Here is a 7,422-nt window from a genome sequence, read left to right as displayed (position 1 = left end):
GTCTTTGGGGCTGGACCAAGTGGGAGGGGGGACTCAGGAGGGTGGGGCAGGAAATAAAGGTTGATCTACAAAGGGTGCTGTTCCTCCTGATGTGTATGAGGCCAAAAGAATCACAGAAGCAGGGGGTGGCCAGTGTGGCAGAATGAAGAGAGGTCAGGTTTGGAACCAGTGAGTTTGGAGAGTCAAGGCCCTTTTCACTTTGTTTATGAATGCACAAAACTATTTTACTGTAGGTGAGAGACAAGATCCAGTTGAGACTTGAAGATAATGATAGGATAACAGGGGAACTGTGGAGCTGTGAAGAAATCAGACAGTGGCTGCAACAACTGATTATTTTCATTATTAATATGTCAATTGTAGGGGTTTAAAGATTTGCCAAAATGTATAGAAAACCCAACAAGCAGTCAGGGATACAGTTACACCAATACATAAGCACAGAGTCAAGTCAAAATCTGTATGAAACTTGGGAGAAAAAAAAAACAGTCAAAAAATTCTTCCAAGTAACTCTGTATGCAACCTTATCTCCAAAAATGCAACCAACTGCAGCCAGATTACATTTTCTATTAACATAAGCAGGAAATGTGGTTAAATAATGTATTTTACAAGTCGCAAAAATGTCGACACTTACATAAATATACAATGTAGCATTTTACTTTAAAAAAAAAAAAAACAATGTATATGTATATAGATGCAATCCCTTACATCACTGAGTCTCTGTCCTCGCTCTCTGTCAGTGTCATGGATGTATAAAGAGCTGCAGGTCTGTGTCTGCTTGACCGAGGGCGGGGCTGAGCCACACATACACACACACACGTTTTTACTACCCCGTGAGACCGACTGACTGGAAGGGTCTCGGTGGGATCCACCCTTTCTGAGTGGTCTAGAAACATAATTTTAACTTCTAAATTCCTAATAATTTTTTGCTAAGACGAAAATCACATGAAACATCAAATACTCAAACCTAAATTATAAACCTGAATTTTAGTCCCTGTGGGGACCAAAAGTTTTCCTCTAAACAAAACTGACAGAAATTCAGTGTCTCATGTGCGTCCCAAGTTCTATCTTCGTATATGTTACATGACAATACAAGCATTACTTTATGATGCTGATAGACCGATATGGTTTTTCAGGGCCGATACCGATACTGATTATTAGTAGTCAAGGAGGCCAATAACTGATATTTGGAGCCGATATTCATTTGCAGTAAAAGTGAAAATATTGGCATCAAAATTTTGAATAATACAAACTCCAACACTTAACTTTGTTTAAATGCCTTTAAGCATATGTTTATTAAACAGCTTTTCAGATTTGCAACATGTTAAAGGTTGTTTTTTTTATCTTAGAAAATAGACATCTTTGTTTTAAAATTCTAACAAAAAGTGCAGGGAGCTCCCAGGCTCAGCAGCATGTCTTATAAAGTTAAATGAAAACTTAAACAAACAAATAGCTCCCTAAAGTTTTCTACAGTAAATAAAGTTCTCCAAAATTTCAATATAACTGAAATGTTATTTTATCTTTCACTTATCTTTGTTTTAAGTAAAAAAAAAAAAAAAAAGTGCAGGGAGTTCCCAGGGTCAGCAGCATCTCTTAGAAAGTTAACCGAAATTTTAAATAATAAGTAAATAGCTTCCTGAAGTTTTATAAAGTAAATAAAACAAAGTTAAATAAAATTTGCACAGAAATGTGAGTCTCAAATCAATTAGTAGTCCCAATTGAGCAGCACCAGATTGAGGTGCAAAAAGCAGAGTTGTTCAGTGTGTGTGAGCACTGTGCATGCACAGCTTTCACTGCTGATTGGCTGTTGCTGTGGCTCTGCATGTAACCAATCAGATGGTGCTGTGGGTAGGACAATGCTGGAGACAGAGTTGTGACTGCAGACAGAGAGGCGTGGCTGCATCAGAGCCAAAATAACCCAGTTTTAAATCGATCTCTTATTGGCTGTCGGATTAAAAAAAACGGCCGATGCTGATATGCGTCAAAATGATAATCAGCCCGGCCAATAATCGGTCTATCCCTACTTTATGAACATCCATCATGCTATTCATGAGTAACCATAGCAGTCCTTTCACAATAAGAGCTCCCACTCACTCATACATGACAGGTATGCTCTTATATAGGTGGCTGTATAGTGTTCTGAACTTATAATATCAACACATGTATCCTCAACACATGCACAATAAGTACAACAAGTGCAAATGGAAAAAACAGGTGCAGTGTTATTTTGTAAATTCTTCTTGCACTTTAAGTTTCAGTGCTTCAGGTGAGGCCTTAAGGCAGGCAGCACACTCCTCCTCTTTGAGGTCTCTAAAAGACAAGGGGAAAAAAGAAAATCAGGGGTGGAGACCAGCAATTCAATTACCTATAATTAACTGTGCAGTAATGAGACTTACTTATTCACATGTAATGTTGGTCAGCAATGTCATAAAAACATACCACAGCAACCACAGTAACAAGGTTATACTCCACTGTGAGAAGAGAGGTGGTATCTCTCTCTGAGACTCTTAAGACCTGATGATCACCTGCTGTTGGTCAGTAAGCAGCTTTTTCTGCTGCCTGGTGCCATATATACCTAGTTTCAGATCTGCACTGACATTCAGAATGGGACTGGGGTCAGTACATTTCACAGTTGAGACTAATAGGTTATTTTAAAATCAACGCAGATCCACAGATGATGTATAACAACAATATTAAAAAAAATCAGGACTGCATTCTTCAGTGACATTTTCAACTGAACTCTGAGAGCATCTAGTTTAGTCTAGTCTAATATCTAGCGATCATGGATTCACTATGTGTTTTGAGTCTGCTCACACTGATATAGGCGAATACTAATAAAAATAACATTAATTCTGTACAAAAATACAAATATTAAACAATAATAGGCTAAGTGGACCTTTGACAGAAGGAGTGGGAGACCCCTTATGCATAGTAACATGAGGTAAATGTATAAATTAAATGTATTCAGGATTATTTGAAATTCACCCATTTGGTGATTTTACTGATCACATTATATCATATTATTACATAGTGAGACCCTGAGATTTACATGGTTGACAATACGAAATTAAACAGCTCAGCAAAACTCTCAAGAGTTGAGCAGTCTGTTCATGAACTCTGGCAGAAAAGGACTCTTTAAGTAACAGCATTTATAAACATGGAAACAACGCATTGACTTGACTTATTACCATCTATGGTGAGTGAGAAAGGGAGCGACATCAGATGTTTTTTAACAGTTTAAGGTAAGATCAGGCTTTTGGAGTCTCAGATAACACCTCTCACTGGTTAATGTAGCCAACGATCAAGGCCATTTTAAGACCAATAAAGCCAGAACCATAGCACTGTATGGCAATAACACAATCTTTTTCATAACGATTAAATTAACTAAGTAAAACTATTAGTAATAGCAATGGGTGTAGTGTTTGAAATAACAGTTATATGGTCAGTGGGTTACTGCCTTCTTACATCTTAAAGATCCTGTTAAAATAATGAATGATAATGATAATGATTAATAATGATTATTATTACCATACAAGAAAATGACTGCTGCCTGGTATTCTATTTCCATTATTACTATGTCTATGATATTTGTGTCATATAGTAACAATGAGAAACAAAAAGATGTTCAAAACAAATTCAGGTAATCGTAAATTGATGAAGAGCTATGCAAACAGTAAGACGTGTGACATTATTAGCAGTGACTCTCATAACTTGTTCCTGAAAGATAATATCTGAAATGATGTATATAATAACCATTAATATGAATTCTATTAACTACAAACTTCTTTGTAACCATTATTTGTATATTTATTAGTTAAAGTACAAAGACTGGTGGTGTATTTATTGTCATTGAGAAGACAGTCACCCAAAATACAGATTTATGAAGTTACAGTAAACTATTGACATGTTTTCAACACTGACACCATTATCACAAAAGCAAGTTAAACTAATGTGCACATATTCCAGTGCATGTAGTCTAAGCAATCCCTGTTTCTGGGTCTTCACTTTCAGTCTCAACAGGTTGCTATCTTTTCTTAGATCTTGAGGATCCTGTATAATAAGGAATTATGATATTATATTGATACAAGATACTGACAGTTAACTAATAACACACGTTCACTGTCTGAATGTAAGCCATCTAGATAGACTTCCGTACATTACCTAAGCATAACAGTGCACTGCATTACAGTTTGTTTCACTGGTGGTTCTGAGAGAGAAAACATTTAATCGCTTAGTTTGTAAGTTTGTCTTAACATTGCTAAAATGTGAACTGAGCATGAAAATTCTGCACTGTATTATCTTTTAATTCCACTTTTTTTTAATAAAGACACTTCTGACATCTAGTATCTTTTGTGTGTGAACTACCTGTTTTAAGATGATCACTGTAAGACTCAACAGGTTGCAGCATTTTCTTTGACCTTGAGGATCTTGTTCAAATAAGGAATTATGAGTATATTAATACAAGATAATGTCAGTTAGTAGGCAAAACAGCACACTATCAGCCTCTTAATTGATAGTGCAGATAAAGAAAGGATTGTATACAATGTTTTCCTTAAACTAGCTAAAGAGTGATTAGAAAATTCTGTACTTTGTCTTGGCCACACACAGAGACAGTATCTTTCTCAGCTGTTACAGTAATACTTACCATTTGTGTCTGCAACTTTGAAATAAAAGCATTATTTTTTTTTAGATGTTCAAATGTTTTCAGCCTATGGAAGCTCATTTTCACCGGCATAAGAAAAAAACTGCTCACATTAAGTCAGAGAGATAAGTAAGTCATAACCATGAGATGATACGCTGAAATTGAGATAATAATTTGGAAAAGTCTGCATGCACTCCAGTGGTGCCCCTACCTGTCCTTGCCATGCCAACAACGTTATCTTAAATAAAGAAACCATGACACTGGCCAGATGTTTCCAGTTGCTGTTCAATGAAGACTGCCACTTCAGGCACATCATTTTTATTCTGTCTACACAAGCCCTTTAAAATAGTTTAAAATAGTCTTCACTGTGCTCACAATCCATTTCATTGTCAAGTTGAATAAGAGAACTCATGCCAAAGAACTGCTACTTTGATTGCTGTGTATCTTATGATTTCGACATTATCTCATAATTATGGCTTATCTCATAATTGCGATTTATCTCACAATTGGGACTTCTTATCTCATAATTTCAACTTCTCATAATTTCGACATTATCTCATAATTGTATAATTTTTTTTTATCTCACAATTTCGACATTACCTCATAATTCCACTTTATTATCGCAGAATTGTGATGTTATCTCATAATTACGAGTTTTTATCTCATAATCCCATTTTATCGTGTAATTTCAACATTCTCATAATTTAAATTTACTATCTCGTTATTTCGACATTATCTCATAATTTAAATTTACTATCTCGTTATTTCGACATTATCTCATACTTTCAGTTTACTATCTCGTTATTTCGACATTATCTCATACTTTCAGTTTACTATCTCTTAATTTCGACATTATCTCATAATTTAAATTTATTATCTCGTTATTTCGACATTATCTCATAATTTAAATTTATTATCTTGTTATTTCGACATTATCTCATACTTTCAGTTTACTATCTCGTTATTTCGACATTATCTCATACTTTCAGTTTACTATCTCGTAATTTCGACATTATCTCATAATTTCAATTTACTATCTCGTAATTTTGATTATCTCAGAATTTTTTGTTATTTTTTTGTTATATATACACACATATATACACACACATAGAGAGAGAGAGATAAATAGACAGATTAAATTACTGTCATATGAAATGAGCTAAAAAGGAATGACTATTGAACATGTAAATTGTAGCCATATCTTTGCTGATGTAAGTGGCAACATTATCTTCTTCCATCATAGTTGCTGCAGGCAAAAGCCTCTTGCAGCATCTGAGTCTGGGGTTTATTTTGAGCACTTTACTTTTGTGGAACTAATCTATGGATTCTCTCCATACTGTTTGACTGACTGATACTATTTGACTATTACTTAGCTGGTAAAAGAGGCTAATGGTGTACTATACAAGAATAGTGTAATGTGATTATGGTCACCACAACTGAAAATCAGATGGCCAAATAATAAGCCAGCATTATTACCTCTGTTTGGTATTTTTTGTATTCCGTGTGCCTGGACAAGCAATTAAAATAACGCCCCCTCAGATGACGTAAGTGTGTCCTCAATCTGGTGAGCTGGCCACTCTGTCTGCAGGACATCAAAGACAAAAAAGTGAATCTACCTGATGTAATATTTGACTGTCAAATACATTATTTTCACAATTTTGATGAAGAGCCGCACTACAATTAACATTGTTATAGACTAGCAAATAAGATTTTTGTCTGTTAAAAGATTGTGACAATGATGAATAGCTGTCTTAAATAATTAACTTCTGTCTGTATATACTCAGTGCTGCTGGACGAACACTGGACTGCTGACGCATATTTAAATTGTACATATTTAATATTTATGTATATATATTCTCATTCTGCTTGCAGAAATCTTTTGCACATGCATTTGCACTGCACTGAAACTGAAAAACTGAGGCCTATGCAGACAAAATTTCGTTCTGTATACACTTGCTGCATACTGAATGACTAAAAGTCTGTCTAAGTTAAATCAAATTCATGAAACTCTCAATAAGGACTAACAATAAGACTGGGAAGAGTAATTAATTGTTCCTTACTTACGACATTTACATTCACTTCAACTATTACAGTAACTGAACATTAGATGCAGAGATGTAGCAGGTTTAAACGCCCTCCTGATGCTGGCACTACTTTCACAACCCTGAACATTAGCATAGCTTTCAGCCTTCTGCCTGAGTCCAGCCCAATACATGTGAGGGGCAGGTAAATCAAGCAAATGTATGTGTCAAAAAGGCAGTCTACTGCCTAAAAACGCTGTAATGGCATCTAAAAATCAAAGTTTGCTAACAATATTGTTCAATGCTCTACAGTGACAAGCTAAGTAACATTAGCATTAGCACACTATGCAGTGCTAATAACCATGTCATATTAAATCATGAAAAAACGACTGAATTTGTGGCTGCAAAAACATAACACACGGTGGCTAACATCGTCATTAATTAAAAACAGTTCATTTTATCTACTTACTTAGTTTCCATCACTTTCTCCTCCAACGGTCATGCTGACTCATCCAGCTCCAGTTGTCTTCTCCTCCACGCTGTTGCTAAAGACTGCGAAGCAGCGCGGCTAATTGAACGATGTCGCAGAGTTGGGGATGGGGATGGTAGTCATAGGGACCAGTGGAGTCTGAAAAGGTTTGTCTCTCCCTTACTTCTGACCGCGAGGCAGCGCAGCTAACTGAACAACGTCACAGAGTGGGGGGCGGGGGGGGTACGGATGGTAGTCAAGAAGAAAACCGTACTAAGCATACCAGCAGGCTGTTT

At 35.8% G+C, this 7,422-nt stretch overlaps 1 long non-coding RNA gene across 1 annotated transcript; it reads right to left on the bottom strand.

The window, feature by feature from the left end:
- Window positions 1–1,153: 1,153 nt before the first annotated feature.
- On the bottom strand, window positions 1,154–7,315 carry LOC108899632 (uncharacterized). The gene is made up of 3 exons (XR_001963587.2): window positions 7,127–7,315; window positions 6,113–6,218; window positions 1,154–2,304 (listed from the first exon to the last, which is right to left on the bottom strand). It is a non-coding gene; the product is annotated as an uncharacterized LOC108899632 (long non-coding RNA).
- Window positions 7,316–7,422: the final 107 nt, after the last annotated feature.

The sequence above is a fragment of the Lates calcarifer genome, unplaced genomic scaffold (assembly GCF_001640805.2).
Source record: "Lates calcarifer isolate ASB-BC8 unplaced genomic scaffold, TLL_Latcal_v3 _unitig_444_quiver_1164, whole genome shotgun sequence".
Classification (NCBI taxonomy): Eukaryota; Metazoa; Chordata; class Actinopteri; family Centropomidae; genus Lates; species Lates calcarifer.
The sequence above is the reverse complement of the archived record's forward strand: the minus strand, read 5'-3'. Positions and strand labels throughout refer to the sequence as shown.